General features: G+C 41.4%; 1 long non-coding RNA gene and 1 other non-coding gene across 2 annotated transcripts in view; both read left to right on the forward strand.

Annotated features, from left to right (window-relative positions):
• Positions 1 to 24,724, forward strand: part of LOC120573697 — a 219,378-nt gene that overhangs the window by 37,822 nt on the left and 156,832 nt on the right. The gene's annotated exons all lie outside the window — the stretch shown is intronic.
• LOC120573733 lies at positions 165 to 219 on the forward strand. The gene has a single exon (XR_005641773.1). It is a non-coding gene; the product is annotated as a small nucleolar RNA SNORA17 (small nucleolar RNA).

The following is a 24,724-nucleotide window of genomic DNA, read 5'->3' on the forward strand; positions in this document are numbered from 1 at the left end:
CAGGAGAAGAAACCGATCTGCTCGTTCGTGAAGTGAAAGCCTGCGCGGAGATCATATAAAACTATTTCACATTGTAATATTTGTATTTAAACTTTGTATACAGCAACAATGAAATGCTGTGTTATTGACTTTAGACCAGGTTTTTGTTGTTAATCTGTGTTTTTTGCCCCCAATGGTGCATTCCAGGCAGCGCTGCCTGGAAGGCACCATTGGGGGGCACGGGTTAGGGTTAAGGTTAAGGTTAGGGTTAGGTGCCTTGAAGGCAGCAGTTGCAGTGCTGCCTAGAAGGAGCAGTTGGGGGCAAAAAACACCATTGAGCGTTTTTGTTTGTCAATAGCACGATAGCAATACGCCAAGAATGCACCTGAACATACCTCCCTGTAAGACCAGTACGCCCATGGGCGCAAACATGGGCGCTGGTGCATTTGCTATTCAAACGACGCGGGCGCTGGACGGGAAATTGACAACTGCGTCGGTCTTAAACTAGCAAAGACACTTGCGTTGGGCTTGCAAGATAGGGCCCTAAAAGTTTTGAGTACAGTTCAGTCCAAAATGGCTTAGATAAGAATTTCTATTGGTGGGTTTGACTGGGCATGGCCACACCCACATTCAATTGTCAATTACATTTTATTTAGTGTCAAATCACATCAGGACTTATCTCAGGACACTTTACAGATAGAGTAGGTCTAGACCACACTCTGTAATTTACAAAGACCCAACAATGTCCACCCACCCACATTCAAGCAAAACTATTTCACTCACAAGCCAAGCCTTTTAATTCAAAATCAAAACTTTTTTTGTGATGCAAAAAAAAGACAAACTTGGGTTTTTTATTGCCGTGAGAGAAATATGCTCACAAAACTTTATTTTTTTGCTTGCGTTATAAAGAAACAAAACTAACTCCATAGAGCTGAAATAGAAAGGACTCTATCCAGGAGGCCCATCTCATCCAGTAGGCCCACTAGGGCCCACCTCCTCCAGGATGGCGCACGCCAACAAGCGGAGAGTTACTGCTACCGAGCCAATCACACCGAGCTCTGCTGCCAGAACAAACACGCAGAAATCACATTGGTGCATGCAAACTGGCATAAACAGCGTCTCTCTCTCTCTGACCCCCCGAGGCAGTCCCAGTCATGTGGCTGTGGGAATGTCACTGGTATTTGTGTTTCGGCGACTGCAATAACAGGGATCAAATGGGAATGATATAATATGTGGATAGAATTCCAAACCAGGGGCAGAACACAGCGGTGCTTGTTTCAGCCCATTTTGATGTCACTGCTTTTAATGGGGATTAGTTTTGTGGCGTTTTTGTTCATCATTAGAGAAAAGGCGGCGAGGCTGGCGCGGGCCAAAGCTCGTGTAAGGAAGATCTGAGGCCCAAACATACCACGGCCTCTCTGCTAACCCAAGTGACTATCAACAAAAACACAGAACTCCAAATGACTTCAATAATAATTTACGATGAGGCTTTTTTTTTTTCACACATCATTTGGTCTATTTTTTTTAACATCTCTGACCCGTTTACCCGGTCATGCCTATTACTCTGAGATAATGACTTCCATTATCTATTTATACCACTGCTTATATTTTGCTGCGTATTCACTGCCGAATCAACATCAACCTCAACATTTTGCGTTATTTTTACATTTTTTAAATGCGGGGAAACCTGTCTGTTTGGTTTCGTATCAACTGTAAAAATACGATTTTTATTATCCCGAAGGAAAATTTGTCTTGGACAAACAAACAATACCTGCCGTTTTAAAGAATTCAGCTCAACATGGTGCACGTGTATATAAAGTACACATATTGGTGCATCTCTCTGCATGGACCTGCTCATGTTGCAATGTTACATTATACTTTATCATAGCATCTCACACATAGGAAATCATGCATTCTGCACTTCTGGAAAAATCCAGTCCAAAGGACAGGTCTACAAACAGGAGCCTAAAGCGTCTCACTAAAGCGTGCTACTGAATTATTCATAGTTGTCAATCTAACAACAGATGGCAGATTTGCTTGATTCCCATCGAAAGATTATTTAAAGGCTTCAGCTGACAATGGCGGGTTTTTCCACTTTTCACATCAGTTTTGAGTTGTTTTTCTCCCATCATTATGTTTTTTTTTTTTTAAAGTCAGTTTCTTTAGTGTGACTTGGCTTTTAAAGTAGTGTTTTTTTTTGTTGTTCTCCAGCTTGTTTTCATGTGAACGAGCTTGCCGCCTCCATCGGGAGGCGCGCGTCCCAGTGTTTACTAGCTGCCACGCAGAGAGAGAAGCTCACAAGACAGTTGAATGGCCATGAATTGTTTTATGCATGAACAGCACTTGTAGGAGAAAGCTGGTATTTCCTGTATTTGTACACACACGGTCCCTGCTGTCCTTTTGCCCTCGTCTTTTTTAAATTTCCTGCATTTAGTGTCTGGATGCTTGTTTGGTTTGGTGGGGAGGACGGGGGATATATAGGGCAGTTTTCATAAAGGACAATACTTACAGAATCCTTCAGGCTAGGTCACGGTGCTCAACGTTTTTTTTTTTTAACCATCTGCGACCTCCGTCTACCCAGTCAAGCCTCTTAGAAAAATCATTCACTTCATCAGAATTCTTGTTGCACAAAATTGAGTTCCACCTGTTGCTAACATACTGCAAGCAAGCAACCTTTCAGATTTATGACACCTGATGAGTTGACAGGCGATTGTTTTCTCACTTGAAATTAATTCTATGTAAAGTGAAGGCTTTATTTAAGTCAATGAAGTTATCAGAAGCATCAGACGAGTGTGAGTCACCAGCTGTTGCAGCCAGATGGTTTTGGCCTGAATGTGGCACGTGAACACATTCTTCCTCCCAACTCTTCAAAAACTGACAGTGGCCTTCCCCTTTGGCTGCATAGAAAGATTAACGTATGTGGACCGTATCTTTTAACCGGCTACGCGTGCAGCGTAGCTTAGAAATCTAGACGCACCCTAGCGGCAGCAAATGTTGTAGTAATAATAATAATAATAATAATAATAATAATAATAATAAGAGGACGCAGGTGAGGGAAACTGCCAATCTGCTCACTGACAGTCATTACGTCGTTTCCTGTATATCGGTACTTTAATTTAAAAGACATATAGACACTTTATGATCCATTTCTGTGTTAAAGGGCCGCACACACCTCGCGTTAAAAATATAAATAGAAGACTGTCTCTATTTTTACACTTGTAGAGCAGATCTCCGCGGAGCATACGTACCACTACGCGCGTAGTTTTGGAAAATCCGCTTCAATTTCAATCTATGACACTCTAGGTCAGGGGTGTCAAACTTAATTTCACTAAAGCCTGGTTCAGACGGCAGGATAATTAGGCCGATTTTAGCCCCGATTCACCCCTCCCGACAATCTTAAGGATGCTCCGATTATCGTAAAATAATCTGATCAGATATTCCTGCCGTGTGTGGTGTGTTAGGACTGCTCTCGTCTGCTCGGAAGGACGTCGGGAGCGCTCCGATCTCAAATCAGGGATATCCAACATGTTGGATTTTTTTGGGCCCGATTTCTCCTCGTGTGTGGTGTCCCCCGGGGGCAAACGAGCACGCAGCCTGTGGACTGTGGCATACAATAAAGTCGATGGGCATAACTACATCCACAACTGCAGTCCACCAGAGTACATGGAAACGAATATATGAACGTGTATTTCAACGGTAATTAATCTGTGTAGTACGTAACGACATTTCTATGAGAAAAAACAACAACTCACCTCCATATCATGATGTAGCGGAGTATAGTCCATGCTCGCGTTGTCTCCACTTCTTTGACCATCGCCTTTTCTTTTGATAACGTTTTTTTTCCGGTTAAAAACAAACTACAAACTATCGCCACTGCATTCGCCATGATTGTTTACTCTGAAGTCGCGTTTGATCTCGAGGGATTTTGCGAGATTTCCCGTCTGACCTGGGAATGCTCGGCAGTCAAATCGGTTCGTGTGTGATGTGTTGATTTTGCCGTGTGCTGCGCACCACACACTGTACGACCAAAACTGTTAGACCCGTGATTTTTTTATCGCCGTGTGTGGGGTCTCTCAGGATTGGAAAATCGGCCGACAATTTTAAAATCGTCCCGTGTGAACCAGGCTTAAGGGTCACACTGGAAAATGAGAATCACATCAAGGCTATTATTGCATGTCTCATAAAGCCCTAAAAAAAAAAAAACAGTCAGCAGAATTTAGCAAATCAGTCAAAACAATGATTACATTTTTTTAAAAGTAGGTTACCACACATAAAAACTCTCTGGTTCTGTGGGAATTTTTGAGGCTCAAAGTCGGCAAATCTGCCAAATACTGCTTTGTGTTGTGCAATTGCAGTTTCTTCAACAGTTTACTGTCTTTTAAGTTTGGTGCACAACTAGGCTCGGCAAAATGTATTGGAACCTAAATTGATATGCGGGCCGGATCAAAATCTGCAAGGGGGCCGGGTTCGGCCCGCGGGCCTCGTGTTCGCCACACATGCTCTAGGTCCACCTCTAGCGTCTCTAACGGTTTGGGAATGCAGTTTTTCGCTCGTTACATGCATACAGTGTCTTTTCAACACCCATTACTTTATTTTTAGGTTTACTTGGTTAGGTTTAGGTTGTTTCCCAGCTGTCCCTGACCTCAATCAGGAAAAGCAAAATAATCTGCTCCTCCTTCACTCCTCCCCTTCATCTGTCTCTCTCATCTTCTCCCCTTCTATCATGTTTTCCATTGACTCCTGGTTATCCATCACTCCTTCAACTCTCTCTGTTCTACCGTTCTGTGCAATTACAGCAGAAAATGAACACCACTTGCACAGGAAGGGACGCATGCACACACATGCAAATGTATACATACAATCACACAAACACATGTGCAAAACAACATTTTGAGCAGAGCATAAGAACACGGATCCAGCACACTGTTTTGGGCCGGTAACGCCAGCGAGGAGACGGAGTCTTTCTGAGAGAGAAATCATATAAAAAGTGTTTATTTTTCCCTCTCTGGCTCTTTGATGGCCAACTGGATCCACATGGGCCTCAGCGGCTCTGTTTAGCGGCTGGGATTCAAACCCATAAACTGTTTTCCACATGGTCAGACGCACGAGGTCACCTGTTCACGTCCCAATTTCAACTTGTTTACGAGTGGCAGCTTTGGTTATCCCCGTCTCTTCCCACATCTTCAGATCCAGAGGGGTCAAAGGTTCAAATCAGGATTTATTTTTATTTATTTTTTTTAGCTGCTATTTACTTTCTTTATTACAAGCAGCAGCTTTTCATGTGGCTCTTTGTCTCGCGTTTGTTTTAATTTGACTCACCCATATTTTTACCAAATGTTTGGATCAGAACCTTCCAGCAGGTCACAAGTTAAAATCCTTATTCAACATGCTGGCGTGTGATGACATAAAGGGAAATCTCTGTTAAGTACCAAAGTTCTGGTTTTGATTTTCAATCTAACAATTAAATACAATCACATTGTAACGATAACGAATGGAGTATGTCTGAGAACACACACACACACACACACGCATATACACACAAACACACACAAGCATATACACACACACAAACAAACAAGCACATGGACACACAGACAACACACACACATCCACATAGAAACAAACAAACATGCATACTCCCATGCATACAGACAACACACACATGCATACAGACAACACACACACACACACACAACACACACACAGGAGTTGTGTAACAGTGAACATGCATACAGACAACACACACACATGCATTATCACATGCATACAGACAACATACGCACACACGCGCATAGAGACACACAGACAACACGCACACACACACATAGACACACACAAACACATGCATACTCACATGCATACAGACAACACACACACACATGCATACAGACAACACACGCACACACACACAGGAGTTGTGTAACAGTGAACATGCATACAGACAACACACACACACATGCATTATCACATGCATACAGACAACATACGCACACACGCGCATAGAGACACACAGACAACACGCACACACACACATAGACACACACAAACACATGCATACTCACATGCATACAGACAACACACACATGCATACAGACAACACACGCACACACACACAGGAGTTGTGTAACAGTGAACATGCATACAGACAACACACACACACATGCATTATCACATGCATACAGACAACATACGCACACACGTGCATAGAGACACACAGACAACACACACACACACATACATACATACATACATACACGGTAACCCCAAAGCCACAGCTGTGTCTCCCCTCCATCTTCACAGCCTCAGTAAGACGTCACAACTCTCGCTGAGTCGGTTTTTGGTGTTTCTTCTTTTTTTCTCACTCTTCATCTTTTTTTCGGTCTTTCGCCCACGCAGACAGATGTAAAAGGCTTGCAGGACCTCTGTCTCTCTCTCAATCAGCCACATCCATCCATCCTACTCAAGTTGTTGTTCCGCTGTGTTGGGCAAAAACAACAAACCAGTCGAGACTGAAAGAGAGAGAAAGAAAGATGAAGGCACAAGTCTCACTCGAATGATTTAACGAAAAGGCTGCAACAGCAGTCGTCCTTTCCGGAACACTGTAATACATTCATCACTACACATCTGTTATACACAGAGAAACCAGTTTAATAAAGGACAAAACGCAGTGAATGAGCCAAATCTAAGATGAGCTCCTCATTTCTCTCTAGATAGGTGGTGTAGCCAGGCACTCCATCGCTGGCACAGCGCTGTGGAGATCTGGCAATGTTCCTTCAACCTTTATTCATCCTCGAGAGATCATTGAGGGGTGACCCTCACTTTAAATGTAATAGAGTCAGATTACAAAGACATATTCAGAACAATACAGAAAGTACAATAAGATATGTGTGTATATATATATATATATATATATATATATATATATATACATACAAACACACACAGTGTTTCCTTTACGATTTTTTTTTTTAGCAGTGGGGGCAGGTCGCAACAACCCCCCCCCCCCCATGAAACGGAGCTGACACTTTGCTGCAACACAAATAAAAATTTGTTCACCACTATTAACACACGCATTGAGGCTTATTTTCAGAACTGTATTTTCTGAGTTAGTATATAGGCCAACTTTGATCTTGACACATAGGCTAAGCATTCTGTCGCAAATACCAATAAACCCACTATTAATTACATTATCTTAATGCAGTGTAACTACTTCAGCATGTACTATAATGCACCTAAAATACAAACGTTCTCCGACATGCTCTCTAACAATGCAGCCCTATTTCTGATACCGTGGGGGGCAGAAATGTTGCCGTGGGGGGCCGCCACGGTCAAATCAACATAGAGGAAACACTGGATGGACGGATAGATGGATAGATGGATAGATAGGACAATAAAACATTCGGATTTTGGAAATAAATACATAATAGGGATGCAAAAGAAAATACAGTTACAAGTACAAGTTTGCAGGTTAAAAAACAGATTTCTATATTGTCCGAATATAATTTTTGGCTTTTTTTAGGCCTTTTTTTGACGGGATAGCTTAGACATGAAAGGGGAAAGAGAGTGGAAATGAAATGCAGCTAAGGGCCGCCGGCCGGAACCGAACACTTGGCCGCTGCGTTGAGGACTGAGCCTCTGGTGAGCTAACATGACGCCCAATTGAGTTGATTCTAAGAAAGTCCTGTAATGTTGATCCGGGAGTCGGGTGCACTACAACTAAAAGCAGTTTTTCCAAGTTCAGACCGAGCTCGTGGGACATGAAGTAAAAGCCAGTCAGCAGAGTGAGTCTGATAATGTTCCTCTGAATGACACAGTACTTCTGTAAGGTAAGATGGCAGTTTTCCAACAAGGACCTTATAGAGTATCTTGTCTTTCTTGGAGAGAAGACCACCCAATATTGTGAGACTATCATCTACCCGACATTTGTTTATGTTGTCGCTACAGTGTAGAAAAAGGGCGCCGATCCCAAACCCATCCGATGGACTAAACCTCTGCATTATGCCTACCATTGTTAAAATACTTTGGAGCCAAGTCAAGAACGACTCTCTGGTATGCCTTCCTACTTTATCGGCCGTGGAGCATGCAGTTCAGAGAATGAGATTGGTGCGTAATGTGTGCAAATGCAGATTTCGGAGATTCCTTTGTAACTGTATCTGCCAACCGGTACTCACGTTAAATAGGAGTTCAATTCTATGTTTCAGAACAGTTAGATTTCACGTCTTGTGACCATTGCACACAGTGTCGACACTAGGGCTGGGTATCATTGACCCAAAAGCGTGACTTCGATACCAGTTCTTAAACAATACTTTTTCCGATACCAACCAAAACCCGTCTCTCTGTGCGTAATGCAGAGTTTTTCCTGCCTCTCTCTACGACGTGTAACGTTAGACAGCCAATCACCAGCATTATTAGATCTTGGTCTCCTCACTGACGCTGAGGAGATTTACTCCTTAGGTATTGTAATTGGGTATTGAATGACGAGGCATTTTTCGATACTCAATACTTAAGAGGCAATTCGGTCGGTGCCTAAAAAGCATTGAATTCGGTACCCAGGCCTAGTCAACACTAATTACACTGTCTGAACTTTGGGGTTGAGTCTACTTGGGTTATGGCCTGTGTCCCTGATGATGTGAAAGCCTCCTCAGTTTTACTCCCGTGCAGAACGTGATTCTTCATCTCTGCCTCCTGATGTCACCATCTTTTTTCTTCTTCTCTCGTGTTCCCCATTTTTACCTTTCCTGCTTGTGGTTTTTGGTTTTTGAAGATGAGTCAAACATCGTTCCTCTGGTAGCCAAGACAGACATGGTCGGCTGGAAGAACACAATCATCAGCATTAACCTCTCTCTCTCTCTCTCTCTCTCTCTCTCTCCCTCTCTCTCTCTCTCTCTCTCTCTCTCTCTCTCTCTCTCTCTCTCTATCTCTGTCTCTCTCCCTCCATCTTAATTTTTCCCTCCCACTGTCTCTCGTCTCGCTCTCTATTCAATGATGTGATAAACATCCACAGATGTGGATGACACACACACACACACACACACACACACACACACACACACACACACACACACACACACACTGAAGACAAGTAGCACAGCCTGTTAGTGTGTTGTGTAGCTTTATAATTGGTCCATTTATCTTCATGTTAATATAACGTGGTGGAGTCCATCTAACCTTAAATGGGAGACGATTGGTTTCATATGTGAGCCGTAAACATCCTCTCTCTCTCTCTCACACACACACACACACACACACACACACACACACACACACACACACACACACACACACACACACACACACACACACACACACACACACACACACACACACCTTGGCATGCAGTTTCTGCTGGGATGGTTGCACACCATTACATCACTCTCTCTTCACCCTCTTCTTCCATGTCTGGTTGTCTGCCTGCCCTTTGGATGATCTCTCCATCTTTGCCTCTATGTGTCTGCGTTGCTGTCTCTCTCTCTCTCTCTCTCTCTCTCTCTCTCTCTCTCTCTCTCTCTCTCTCTATATATATATATATATATATATATATATATATATATATATATATATATATATATATACATACATATATATATATATATATATATATATATATAGAGTGTACCAAATACTCCTTCGGTGCATTTTAAAAGTGGTGTCATGGCGTGACTTTCCCAAATAGTAGTTGTCCCAGCGGCCGTAGCTCAAAGTTGAAATGGCCCTGGTAAGATCTAGTAGTCAGATGAAGGGGAAACTAAGGGCGTTTTCACACTCGGTTCGTTTCAGTCCTCCCAAAGAACTCAGACCTACAATATTAGTCAGCTTTTTTTTTTGCGCATATGTGAACACATACAGTATGTGAAGTCCCTTTTCTGGTCAACTTTAAAGCTTTAGTGCGTAACTTTCTTATGTTAATTCATATTATTGAACGTCCGTTGCATTCAAGCCATTGCCAAATGAGTTGCTGCAAAGCTAATTAAGACTGTCAGCTCCACACAACTCTCTCTGTATTTCTCAGTATGACTGCGTTTAGAAAGTGTTGTCGTCCGGCGACTTTCGCGCGCAGAAACTCAAAGTGAAGGTAATTACCATCATGTTTTTTTAATCCTCCGTGTCCTCCTTGGCCACTAGCAACTGGGTGGGGGAGTGGAGGAGGGGTGGGGGCGCGTGTGCGATTACAGAAGGCTTGTGTCATGTGGATGCAACAACTGTGTTGTTGTCATTACTTAGAATTCCTCCTGGTGGGGCAACATAAACGACGCACTATAGCTTTAAGAAGACTGAGTTTGGCTTGTTTAAAAAGGACTATATGTGAAATCACCCTCAGTCATCATTAAAAGCCGACATCTGTATCACCAAAAGATGACTTTTATATGAACTCTATATGAAGTCTTTTGCAAGATATTATTAGTTAAAAATAATTGCTATCCAAATCCTAAAATTTGATCTGCTGTTCAGCATCATATGGCAAAAACAGTCTTTTCATCCATCCCTTTCATAGACGTTCTCCCTTTTGATATAAGAGCCGGGTTTTCTTTAATGTTGTTACCCTTTAAACTCAGTCATGTATTCTGTCCTTCATCCGTCCATCAACTTGGGTCAAACACACATTTTCTCATGTATATTTTCCCAACCTCTATCTTACCCCGCTATTTTCCAATTCTTTCTCTCTCTGTGTTTTTTTTTTTTTTTTTTCTGGGTCCAGCCGAGTCTTCTTGTCTCGGTGTGGATGGTAAAAGACAAATCGTCCCTGACGGTGAACCACGACAACTACATGAGATGATGAGAGAGTGCTCTACTGTCTGATTTCTCTCTCCGCGTGTGTCTATATATGTTACTGTTACTAACACGGAATAGATGAAAATTTGATATAGCAGTACTCATTTGTCTCGCGTCCATCTCGTCTTCATTTTATGTCAAACATACAAGTCAGGACAGTCATTAGTCATTGCCAGAAGCGTGATGGCTTTATTTTAGCATTGTAAAATGTTGTCTAGTTCTTTTAAATTTTCTAAATAAAAGTCTGATTTATTGCCGAGTAGGTTTTCATATACAAGGAGTTTACCTTGGTTCATAACGGTCACAATAAACATAGGAAGAGGAACTAAAACTAAATAAGTAATATATATTGCTCTCTTCACAGCCACCAGCCTCCTTTGACAAAAACAGTAATTTTGTCTTGCAGAACATGGGAGTTGCTCACATTTGTCTCCTTCTAATTTCCAATTTGTCCGTTTTTTTTTTACCCGTGGTTAATGTTGTGAATTCAAACAAAAGTTCTTGGGTGTGTTTCGGAAAAGATTGTGGTTTTGGGTTATGATAAGTCAATTGTTACGTTATTTGGTTACGTATTTAAGTACGTCATCGTTGACTTTTAGTTTCAGACGGGACAGGAACAGCAGTCTCCTGGGTGAAAGCCCTGTTTGTTTGACCCATCCATCCACCCCGATGCGAATTGGCTTGAAATGATGCGTAGTGATAACAAGCAAAATTACTCAAGAAATTGGCGTGTTGCCAAAATTTTGGTGATAAAAGGCTGGCAATCAACATGTTCATCCATTTTCAAGCTCAGATGATCACACACACACACACACACACACACACACACACCTATGTTTCTTCCAGTGTTTCATTTGGGCCATGTCCAACTGGCAGTCTCCATCTTCACCCAATGCTGTGTGTGTGTGTGTGTGTGTGTGTGTGTGTGTGTGTGTGTGTGTGTGTGTGTGTGTGTGTGTGTGTGTGTGTGTGTGTGTGTGTGTGTGTGTGTGTGTGTGTGTGTGTGTGTGTGTTGTCTGACATGCCTTCATTCTGTGAACAGCATAAAAGGGCTTCTGTGTGTGAACATTGCTACACACACACACACACACACACACACTCCTATCATGCTGCGTGGGCTGAGCGGTCGGTCAACTATGGCACACGCCGGGGTCCTGACCTCGCTGGTTACCTTGGTTAACCTCCGGGAGAAGAATGAGGGAGGGAACTGGGGAGTGTCGTCAGGGAAACGCCAAGGATGGATCTGTGTTTCTGTGAGTGTGTGTGTGTACTGTGATACTACTGTCATGTTTCAGCTGCTGGAAGGATATTTGCAGATAGACACGGACCGAAATCTTAATAACCAGACCATACTGCTGAAATGTTTACTCATTTCTAATTTAATCAACAAATTTGATAACTAATTCATCTTTTAAGTGAGTTAGCAAAAAAGGCAAACCTTTTCACTCGATGGTGTTTTAAGCCCCCAACGTCTCCTTCCAGGCAGCGCTGCGACCGTTGACTTCAAGGCACCTAACCCTAACCATTGCCTAATCCTACTGCCTTCCAGTCAGCACTGCCTGGAAGACGACGACGGGGGGCTTAAAACACCGATAAACAACATTTTCTGGTTTCAGCTTCTGAAATCTCTGTTTTCTATCATTGTACATTGAATATCGTGTGGTTTTGGAATATTTTGTTGGACAATATACTTACTTTCTAAGAAGGAAAAGTGGATATCATAAAAAAAATTGTTGAGTCTTTTGCAGTATAATGTGTCTGGCTTTTGCAGGTTTTGTGTCAGCCATGTTTGGCTCTAGGGCGATGCTGAAAACATTTTCTGATGTAACTATTTCATCTCTTCTTCATGATAAATCTCTGAAGGAAAGGCTGGAAAGAAATATAAATATGTGGTATGAAAATAATAAAAGTCAGAACTACCATCCCTTTTAGTTGAAAGATGAAAAATACAATATCCCCCTTCTGTGTGAATACAGTCTCTAAATAAACCCACATTAACACACAAACTGACTTTTGAGGGCGATTTAAAAAAAAACAACAATTTTTAGACATTTTTAAAGAGTTAACAATTTATCAAAAAATAATTAACAGGTCAATTGATAAATAAAAAATCATCTGGGTCTGTTCGTCAAACAAGACAAATGTACAAAAAAGAGGGAAATGCATTTACAGGAAACTTGATATGGATGTAAAAATGATGCCGATCACCCCGAGAATACATTTAAGCAACAGAGAATTCCATCTTTGTGCTCAAAAATAATTTTGGAGCATTTACACACAAACCTGAATAAGGGCGTTTTTTTGCCCAGAGCAAATTTCACAGCAGGGTTTCCAAAACTTTAATCTGCACTCAAGTTTCTTTTTGGTTATGACAGTCGGGGCTCATTGTGTCTATGAGTTCAACTGATTACTGTAAAGTCCCGCCCTCTTGTCTGGGACTGTGTTGTGACTGGCTCGCATCCTTGCGCAGCAGCGTCAGTGCCGATTTAAAACGAGGAGGACGAACAAAACAAATGCGGTTTCTTTGAATGGTGAATAGTGGCTCCGTGCTGGAAGGCCGCTGCCATGTTTTCCTCCGTCTGAGGATAAAGATACGTCCGGTGGTAACGTGGCTTCGCATGATGATGTATAAACACGCCGAGTCTGTCCTCAACTGTCAAAACAAAATAAAACTCAAGACCAGAAAAAAAGGCTCGGACAGCCGGCGGACAAATTTTTTTGGCAAATTAACTTAAACTCGTAGTTTCTTCTCTCTCCGCTGTGCTTGCATGGCTCATTCTACTGCTTGTGCAAAAATAATGTCTCTTTTTCTCATTGGAGTTTGGCGCGAAAGAACCACCATACTTTGAAAGACTTTTGAGAGCCAACGAACATCCACAGCGTTCCACAACCTGGTACACCTCCGATTTAGCCGTCAATATTTCAAAAACAGAAACGTCTCCATCCGAAAATCATCAGGTGTTTGCGAGCCAAGGGCCCTCGGGATGACTCGCAACCTTTTATAATATCCCGCAGTGTGCTGTCGCTTCACGCCAGCAGTCGTTTTTGTGAGAGTAGGTGTAAATTTTCTTTTCTTCCAGAGTTGGACATTCTTTCTTCTTTTTGGAGCGAAGCCTCTTCATGTCCTCGCACAAATAAAAGTGATTAAAGGCAGCATTTGGTTATTTTGAGAGAGAGAGAGAGAGAGAGAAAAGAGAAAAAGAGAAAGAGAGAGAATGCCCATTGGCTGTTTGTTGACCATGCTTCGCATAGCAACTGATCTTGGGGATATATCGCAAAGAGTTTAGGGGTAGGAATCTTACACACACACACACACACAGAAGGGTGCCCCTGCGCTCGCCAAAGAACATGGTTGTGTGTGTTTTGGTCAGTGAGTTTTAGTTTTATGGTCCCAACTTGAATCAAGCCAACTGTGTGTGTGCGTGTGTGCGTGTGCGTGCGATGGAAACAAGGTTAAGTCTGTATAAAAGTCGGTGTCCGGCCAGGGCGACTGCATGTAAGAATGGATGCAAGTTGCTGTCAAACTCCTTTTTCTTCTTCTTTTTCCTACTTTCATTTGTTTTGTTTTCACTACTCTGTCAAGTTTTTTGGTTTTTTTTTGGGTTGGAGGAGAGTGAGGAAGAGCATCAAGAGAGCATAATAGTCAGAAGAAAAAGAAAAGAAAAAAAAAAAAAAAGCAAAAGAAGAGAAAAAGAAGATACAGCAAGATGATGTAAGGAATTAAAGGCAGACAGAAGAAAAAGAATGAAAAGCAAACTGAGTGTGAGCGATGACATGGTGAATATAAACCCTGTTGGATTAATATCAAGAGAAAGGCAGAGGGTGAGAGAGAGACAGAAAAAAATAAGGACAAGAGAAGGACAAGAGAAGAATGGAACTCCTACTAAGAATCATTCAATGCTAAAGTTAATCAACTTGTTTTCTTATGTTTGAACCAACTTTCAAACCAAAAAGAAATTCCATCCATATTTGACATGGCATTGCATTTTATTATAATTTAGCCTGAAACTTTTAAAACGTACAAGGTGAATTTTTGGGGTTTTTTTTTTTTTTTTTTTTGCTCGGGGCTGTTTTTGTATTGTTTTTTGCTTTGATTTCTTTTTTTTAACACCCAGAAAATACTTTAAAAATCAAATCATGGTGGTTGCCTTGTTTCATTTCAAGCTTTTGGAGAAGAACTCAAGTATTCTGATGATACAAGAACGTCAGGTCAGAGTGGACCTTTACTGCTATGTTATCTAACTTCGTTGTTTAGCAGTAAATACAGCTGTTGTGTCCAGGTGTGATTGAATGAAAGGTTGAGGCAACATTTTGTGATGTTACACCCGAGGGTCACTGAAGAAAAAAATTAAGATGACACGATTCTTTTACTGCATTCAACGCAATCAAGCCAAATCACAAAGCTGAGAAGAGGTGTCGGTTTTCTTTGTTCCCTCTGTTTCCTCCTCTTACTTTTTTTTTCACCCATCCCTGCATCTGCACCCTGTTCACTCTGTGTGTGTGTGTGTGTGTGTTTGTGTGTTTGTGTGTTTGTGTGTGTGTGTGTGTGTGTGTGTGTGTGTGTGTGTGTGTGTGTGTGTGTGTGGTTCTCAATGCAATGGTATTGAGACATCTAAGTTAAGGTGACCAGTTTGACCGGGACAGTCCCAATTTTGAGTTGTGTGTCCCAAGTCCCGACAAAAGCCTGTCGGGATGCTAAAATGTCCCGGTTTACACCAACCACTATGAAATTGTCCCGGTTGTCAGCGATTACATAGCCGACGATGTCTTATTATAGCCCGATCATTAACTAATAAAGCGCCCAGCGTATGATTTTAACAATGTGTGTGCGTGTCAGTCAATCGCAGCGGTCTGCGTCTGCATAATCTGTGCAGCCAGCGTTACAATGTATATTTGTGTGTGTGTGTGTGTGTGTGTGTGTGTGTGTGTCTCCGTCTGTCTGTCTGTCTGTCTGTCTAGCTGTCTCTTTCTGTCTGTCTGTGTATGTCTCTGTCTCTCTCTGTCTGTCTGTCTGTCTTTGTGTGTGTTAGTGTTTGTCAGTGTGTGTTGAGGTCAAATGCACTTGGCTGGTCACTGGTCTCGGATGGGAGATAGAAAACTCTGTTTTAACAAACTCGGCAATTCGCTGCTGGAAAACAAAAATCTCAATCTGGTCTGCATCTCACACACACCCTGAATGGGTCTAAAAGTGGTCAAAGCCAAACGTTTTGATGTTGAATCCTGCAGATCATTGCTAACATATCTGTTTGTTCACGCATGGCGACTTTGCAGTGTTCCACATGCGTTCATCCACATCAGAGCCGTAGCTGAAGCCTTGCTCTGCATCCATCCGAGCTCTTTCATTGGACACTGGCATAGCCCCGCGGCTCTGGGCTTTACAAGACACATCCGCGCATCCGATTCCACTTTGCTTATGACAAACATATTTGATTTCAAAGGAAAAAAGTACGGAGAACACAAGGTTGATGGCGGTCCAAAACATGTTTTATAGAACGAGACTCAGGTATCATACAGACAATGTGGATTTTTATCGATAGAAAAGCGTATTATATAATATAATGGTTACGCACACTCAGGACTCATTTTTCCTCAGGCTTTGCATATGGTAGAGTTTAGTCCCAGCCAAAAGAAAGTAACACAAATATGTCATTTGGGCTTCTCAGATCACCGTGTAGAGTAAATTAAATGTAATGTAGAGAGAGTTGAAGGACTATTATCTACAGATTTTATATATGTATCTATTTCTAAGCATTTTCCAAAAACAAACCTTAAGTCTATTATCATAATGTGTCTATTACCTTGAAACTTCAGCTTGACAAATGTCAAACGTGCTCAAAAGTAGTGATCCATTATAATGGACATTTTTAGTTTTTTGAAAGTTTATCCTTTGGGTTTGTTTGTCTGTCCGAACAGCTAATGGATGCAAAATGTTTCTTAGACAACTCCAAAACCTCAGATATCACAATATTTTGAAAAAGCCAAAAGGAGACTTTTCAGTTGGGTTCCCTCTCTGCAGTATGATATGATGATCGAGTAAGATAAAACATAAATGTATAATAAGGTGCCAACTTGTCTGCCTGGAAGGTACTGTAGGAAACCAATATGGATATCACTGGCTTTCAGCCTCGAAAATATGGGTGCTATAGATGCTGCCTGTTACACCTACTAGTAGTTTCAAGGATGATAGCGGTTGCCGTTAGCGTTGCCATAGTCTCGCATTCCCAGACCTTCCATCCTATATCGGATCCGCTAGACGTGTCTATGTCAAAGGACGTGCCTCCTGGCCCGCCTTATTCTGCGTTATTCTGCCTCTGATTGGCTTACTCTGGTATTCTTACCCTAACCAATCCCCACTCCCCATGACTAGGATCTATCTGGGCTAAGCGCCAGACTGAGCTAAGTTGTTGCTGCAAAATTGCAAAGTTGCTTCTTTTGGTGAAACGTGTACGTTCAAAGGTTGTTTTAGTCATGCACCAGAAAACTCAGATTGGACAGATAGTCCAGCTAGCTGTCTGGATTTACCCTGCAGAAATCTGAGGAGCCGTTAACCATAGTCCTCAGAAAACCCATAAAGAGATGCAACAAAAATATTTATTAATTTAACTTTTTTTTTTTAAGTGCTGTAGTACAACTAGCAGGAGACAAGTAATAATTGAGGTAAGTTTGGAGACATTACCTTATTTAATCATTAAATTAATAAATATTTTTATTGTATCTCTTTTCGGTGTTGTAATTTGTAGACGGCCCTAAGCACTCCTCTAACTGCCGGCAGCAGCAGCAACAACAGCAGAGAGCAGAAGCCAGCAGGCAAGTGTTATTTACATAAACTTCTGGTGTACTTACAAACTTTCCAATCCATCGTTTTATGAGTACATAACCTATTTGTACTAGTGTAGAAGTTTGGTATCATTTCGGGCATTATTAGTGGGGTCAATTACGAGATACATCACTGGATCCATTAGCCCCTGTGCTAAGCTATTCAGCTGATAACGTTACTCTACGCTAACTCTCCTAATGTTCGACCCAGGTGAAAAAAGCTTCTGGGGGGTGGTTTGGCTCGAGGTCATGGTGCAAAGGACCCTAGGGTGAAATTACTCCGAACCATCACTTTAAACTCCATTTTCACAAAAACTGTTAAATATATCAAACTGCTGAGATAGAGCCTAATAGCTGATGTTTTTGTGAATGGTTTAGAGTTTGATTGGTGTCTGTAGGTTAAAGTATGAAGTAGGAGTAGCATTTAGAAGTAGAAGAGGATTTGAAGCCTGCTCTCATTGACTTATAAGTGTAAAAAATGTTTAACATTTTTAAAAGGAATAAATAGCAGAACAAATGTTGACGAAGTCCCATCATGTGCTTAAAGAGCTGAACATGGCGCCCAGATAGCTCAGTTGGTAGAGCGGGCGGCCATGTGTAGAGGTTTACACCTCGACGCAGCGGACCCGGGATCGATTCCGGCCTGCGGCCCTTTGCTGCATGTCATTCCTCCTCTCTCCCCTTTCACTTCTTCAGCTGTCCTGTCATTAAAGGCCTAAAACGCCCATAAAAATAATCAAAAAAAAAAAAAAAAAAGAGCTTAACATTTTGATATCTGAATGTTTTTTAGTTAGATGCGACCAAAGAAAGTTGAAGAATGAAGATGCTGCTGAATCAGCATTCACACAATTAAACTACCCAACAATATAATGGCCTACATGTCCAGCCGAAATGATTTGCCGATTAAACACTAATTTGATTGACAGAACTGTTTTGTTTCTAAAATGTGAGACATTTTCTGCATTTAGTACTTTTACTTTTAATACTTTAAGTACATTTTCCTGATGATACTTACATACTTTTACTTAAGTAACATTATCAATGCAGGAATTTTACTTGTAGCAGACTATTTTTACAGTGTGGTATTAGTACTTTTACTTAAGGTTTTTCAAAAGAGATTTCAAAAAGCGAACATCAGTGTTTCAGCTATAGCGCCTAATTATCTCCTTACACACTGGGCCTCACTGTACGGAAAGCTGAGCCTGTTGTGAACATTTTGATATGAAACACACGAGGATCGGTTTTATGCAAATACCCTGAAAAGGTAAATTTGAGAAAATGTGTGAAAATACCCTTAGACCTCAGGGGTTTAATATTCTTACGTGCCATGTTTTGGTCAAGGATTACATTTGGTCTGATAGTGGTCGGTAAACGGTGCAGCGCTGCAGGACCTCTGTGACAGCCTGGAGGTGTGGAGGAGAGAGGGGCAGGGCTGCAGCGCTGCCACGGCTGGCAGAGAGGCCTCTCGCTTGGGCCTCAGCTCCACACCAGACCCCTCTACCCCTGCAGCTCAAACATCCACCTTCACTTAAATACACACACACACACACATTAGGGGTACACACATACCATGTCTGCTCACATACAAGGCTCTTACCCTAGAGCTATGGGCCCCTAAACATATAGGGAACTATGGGCATATAGTGGGTACCAGCTGGTTTCAATGTGTGAGGAGCACCAGGGTCGGTCTTAACGAGTTTGTTCATGTCTTCTTCCATCTTTCATTAACACACCTTCCTTCCTTCTCTCTTTATTAACAAGTGGTTAAATAGTATACATACATAGATTTAATGGTTTGTTGTAACCCGCTGAGATGCCAGATGGGCAGAATTTGCTGTAGAGGGCGTTACAAACAACTGCCATCAAGTCTGAATCTGGAACATTTTTGTGTTGTATAAAGTTTAATCTAATCTAATTCGTGGCAGAATGTAGGCAAAAATTTGTTCATGGACCACGTCTTTTCTCAAGTAGTTGTAATAAATATTGTTATAATAACAGTGGATCAAGGAGCTCTGTGTATGTGATGAACCCACCAGAAATTATCACCTGACTCTGCAGTATTCCCTCAGTGTTATGGAGCGTTTTAGCATCTTTCAGGTCATTATTGTATTTTGTTCCGACCCACAACTTTACTGTTTTGGTTCACTGCAGAGACAACATGTTCTTAGTCCAAACTCGTCACATACGGATGATTGCTATCAATCATCACAATCGGAAGGGTAAACCAGCAATTACTTGCTCAGTAGGTCAAAATAGACCAACTAAATCCACAAACAGGTGCAAACAAAGTTCCACAACCTGAAAAATTAGTGACTGCTCTCCTGTAGGTTCTCCATTATATATTTTGAATTCTGAATCAGAATCCAATGTTTGTGTACAGATTGAATTAGGTGACAATAAAGACCAATAATGTATGAATTTACTGTACCATTATACAAATCCCAATTCCAATGAAGTTGGGACGTTTTGTAAAACAGAATACAATGATTTGCAAATCCTTTTCAATCTATATTCAATTGAATACACTACAAAAAAGGTCTCCGTTGTCATATTTTGCATAATGCGCCCGAAATTTTCAATGGGAGACAGGTCTGGACTGCAAGCAGGACAGTCTAGTACCCACACTCTTTTACTATGAAGCTAAGCTTTTGTAACACGTGATGAATGTGGCTTGGCATTGTCTTGCGGAAATTAGATGGTGACGTCCCCGAAAAATACTTCGCTTGAATTTTGCTTGGATTGCAGTGTATGCTCCAAAACCTTTATGTAGCTTTCAATATTAATGGTGCCTTCACAGATGTGCAAGTTACCCATGTCATGGGCACTAACGCACCCCCATACCATCTCACATGCTGGCTTTTGAACTTTGCGCTGATAACAAACTGGATGGTCCTTTTCCTCTTTGGCCCTGAGGACATGATGTCCATGATTTCCAAGAACAATTAGGAAATGTGGACTCATCAGGCCACAGCCCACTTTTCCACTTTGCGTCAGTCCATCTCAGATGAGCTCGGGCCCAGAGAACCCGACGGCGTTTCTGGCTGGTTTTAACTTGCACTTGTAGATGTAGCGACAAACCGTGTTAACTGACAATGGTTTTCCAAGGTGTTCCTGAGCCCATGTGGTAATATCTTTCGAATAATGATGTCGGTTTTAATGCAGTGCCGCCTGAGGGATCGAAGGTCACGGATGACAAGCAGCGATTTCTCCAGCTTCTCTGGATCTTTTGATGAAATTATGATGATGAAATCCATTAATTCCTTGCAATTGTACGTTGAGAAACGTTTTTCATAAACTATTTGCTCACGCAGTTGTTCACAAAGTGATGAACCTCGCCCCATCCTTACTTGTGAACGACTGCTCATCTTCACACTCACCTGTTTCCGATTAACCTGGGGCCCATTTCAGAAAGCAGGTTTAGTGAAAACTCTGAGTTTGTTAACCCTGAGATGATGGGATGATGGGGTTTCAGAAAGGGAGGTTAATCAAACCTGAGAAAGAGGGGTAACTCCAGCCCGTTTCAGAAAGAGAGGTAACTTAACCTCAGAGTCTTTGAACCTAACCTGGTCGGGAGCAGGTTTTCTTCAATAAACCTCATTCGCATTTTAGTGCAGTTTGTTATCTGCATGAATAAAATAAACAGGGTTGGTTTATTAACCGTGTTAGGCAGACTATAAAACTTTTTATTTCTCAAATCATGGCATTTCCTTTTGTCGACGATCCCATTGATGAAGAAGCTGTATTACTTCGCAGGGAGTTAAACATTGTCGGGAGATGATATTGAGGCCCCGACTATAGATGCATTTTCATTTCCAGATACTAGCCTACCTATTTGAGCGGTATCGTTTTTCTTCCCAGTCGATCAGTTATGTAGCCTACATAATCTTATCCATCCTCATATCGCTAACGTCACCCATCGTGGACATGCTCTTACATCCCAGCACATTATTTGTGTCGCATTACGTTTTTTTTGCAAACGGCAGTTTTCTTTTCTACAACACTGGTGATGCAGAGCATATTAGTAAAGCCACTGTAGCAAAGCGCTGTCAGAAGAGTGTGACTCGCTCTGAAACGTGTTCTAAACGTTTTTGTAGTGTTCCCTGGACACAAACCAGTAAGAGCCATTAAAAAGGAGTCCCACAGTATTGCAGGTGAATGATGTAAACCCTTTGAAATAAAAGATTATGAATTTTAATTCTGTTAATGATGGTGCTGCAGACTCAGAATGGGATTAGTAGGCCGAGGACTTTTTCGCCCGCAGGATTGCACCTAATAGATTATAGGATCAATACCATTTCACCAGTAATATTAGGCTATACTTATGATTAAATATGATATACATTATATTGGAACTTACGCATTTACTCTTGTAGCAATTTTCTGCCACGCAAATTCTCTCTCTTTTGCAGCAGCCGCTGTATTGCTTTGTTCAAACTTGCTGTATGTGTGCATGAGTATTTCCGCCGACCAGTTTGTTTGTGGTTGTTACCATGGTGAATCGTAGTATCATGGCTCCATTCATGCTGGAACGTGTTGCAGGCATCAAATTCAAAATGAATGAATAGTTGCAAAAAAACAAAGAGTTACACTTTACTTGACGGTATCTACATAAGAGTGACATGACACTGTCATGAACGTGTCATAAACATTACAAACAAGTTCATGACCTACAACGTTTATGACATAACTCTTCTGTTATTAACTGTCATTCTTTTTTTGGCATGACAAGTTAGGGTTAGGGTTCATGTGTCATGACAGTGTCATGTGTTCATGACTGTGTTTTATGTAGATACCTTCAAGTAAAGTGTTACCAAACCAAGTTTATCAGTTTGAACATGAAATATCTTGTCTTTTGTAGTGCATTGAATTGAATATAGGTTGAAAAGGATTTGCAAATCATTGTATTCTGTTTTTATATTTACTTTTTACACAACGTCCCAACTTCATTGGAATTGGGGTTTGTAGTTTTAACGTTTAAAATAGTAGTTATTTGTGGGATTTAAGTAATATTTATACAGTCTTTTGTCTCAGACCTGAGCTGAACGTGTAAAATGTGTGTCTGAGAATAGGCCTTTGTGGTCGAGTTGCAGACCACTCGATTAAATCTTTACACTGCTCGAGCTAGAAAATGCTTTTTTTTTTAATCTACTTGCTGCTTTTTATTTCTTTTTCAAAAGTGCATAATCTTTTGCTTCCGCCCCCTACAGTCTTTTCTTTATTCTCCTATTGTGCACTGTACAGTATATTGGTAAAATGTCATTATATGACGTGTGATGTGTGTGTGCTCTCTACAGTTACCATCATTGCGGTGTGTTTTACTGCGGCCTGTTTTAACACATGAACATTACAGTGAGCGCAGGGCACAATGTTGGTCTGCTTTAAGACGGACCATAAAACATTTAACAACATTATTATCTTAATAATACCCAATTAGGCTCATACACACACACACACACACACACACACACACACACACACACACACACACACACACACACACACACACACACACACACACACACACACACACACTGCTCAATCACTCTCTCCTAGCGCTCATTATTTTAAACTTTTCGCTGTTGCAGGCAGTGAAAGAAAAGTGCTGGAGAACCAATACACACTTAGAATACAAAATCCTTTTACCGACTGTTTGAGACCTGGAGGAGAAAGCCTGACCCTTTTATGATCAATTATCTGTATGCAGTGTACTTTGAGAACAGAGAGTGAGCTCGGCACCTGTACAGAAGGAGCAGCTCACCTTTGTTCCCGGTGTCGCCACTAGAGGGAGCTGGAGGCCAGACTCCACTCAGATGGGTAGAAGTGGTCTGGGAAAAAGGAAGCTCTCTAGTTCACTTTAAAGAGGGGAAACCTGCAGTGGACTCAGCAGACTATAGCCGCATCTCATGTTGCTTCAATTGCCTCCTTGAGTCCTCCACTTGCCTCCCTTTCCCTCGCGTCTTAGTTCCTCCCACCGAGGAGGCACGGGAGAGACGCGAGAAAACCACGGGAGGAGGGAGGCAACGAGGCTCGGGGCAGAAATAAGAGCTTTGAGGCGGCCTTTAGCGACAAGGGACAGAATAACTTCCGGTTCAGCCGAGGACCGAGGCGTCAAGGAGCTATCAAATAAGGGCCATGAAATGCAGCATCTATATCCATTTAAGAGTATTATATACCTGATATGATGTATTGCAGTAGAAGATATTATGTAATACTAGGGCTGGGCAATACGGAGAAAATCAAATCACGATCATTTTGACCAAGTACCTCGATAACGATATTGCGGCGAGATATAGGATTGACGATAGATAGATAGATAGATAGATAGATATTTATTGATCCCAAATTGGGAAATTTCAGTGCTACAGCAGCAAAATATCAGACACATACAGAATATACATGAAATAATACATTGGATAGAATACAAGAACAAATATTCAAAAAATAAAGATAAAAAAATACAAAGGAAAGATTGTACAAATGTATATACAAGTTGGGAATGAAAATGTACAACTACTTAAATGGCATTTATAAAGATGTTTGTGCAAGTTCGACTTAGTGCCGTATTGCGATGTATATGAGTCTTATCTGACACTTAGTGATGAAGTGTTAACACGTTGTTTTGCCTGTGGTAGAAATAAAAATATTTACCTAATGAGATTTGTGATAAATAATCATCAGCAATGTGGATATAATGACTAAGTGGGTAAAGGCAAATAGTAGAACTGCGAGAACAGTCTGGAAAGTTCATAAAATGACTGTAAAACCAGTAAAAGACAACACTTATGTCATATCACGATATTCAATATCCAAAATCTAAGTCGATATCTAGTCACGTATCACGATATCGATTTATATTGATATATTGCCCAGCCCTATGTTATATGATTTCCTGTGAACTCAGAAGAGCAAAATAAGGAGATGATATGGAGGGAAAAAAGTAATTTTGTGTTTCAGACAGTATAATGCTTCTCACGTGCATGTGGCATTCATCAGGTGTATAAGCTAGCTAGTGAATAACTAGCTGTGTGGTGGTCCAGTGGTCTTTATGACACATACCATACAGAGTTTCCGCTAGAAGGAATTTGTGCTGGTCATGTGACCTGTAAGGTTTCATTTTACCGGTCAAATGGGAAAAGTTCCGGTCAAATAATTTCTGTGT

The sequence above is a fragment of the Perca fluviatilis genome, chromosome 14, assembly GCF_010015445.1.
Source record: "Perca fluviatilis chromosome 14, GENO_Pfluv_1.0, whole genome shotgun sequence".
Lineage (NCBI taxonomy): Eukaryota > Metazoa > Chordata > Actinopteri > Perciformes > Percidae > Perca > Perca fluviatilis.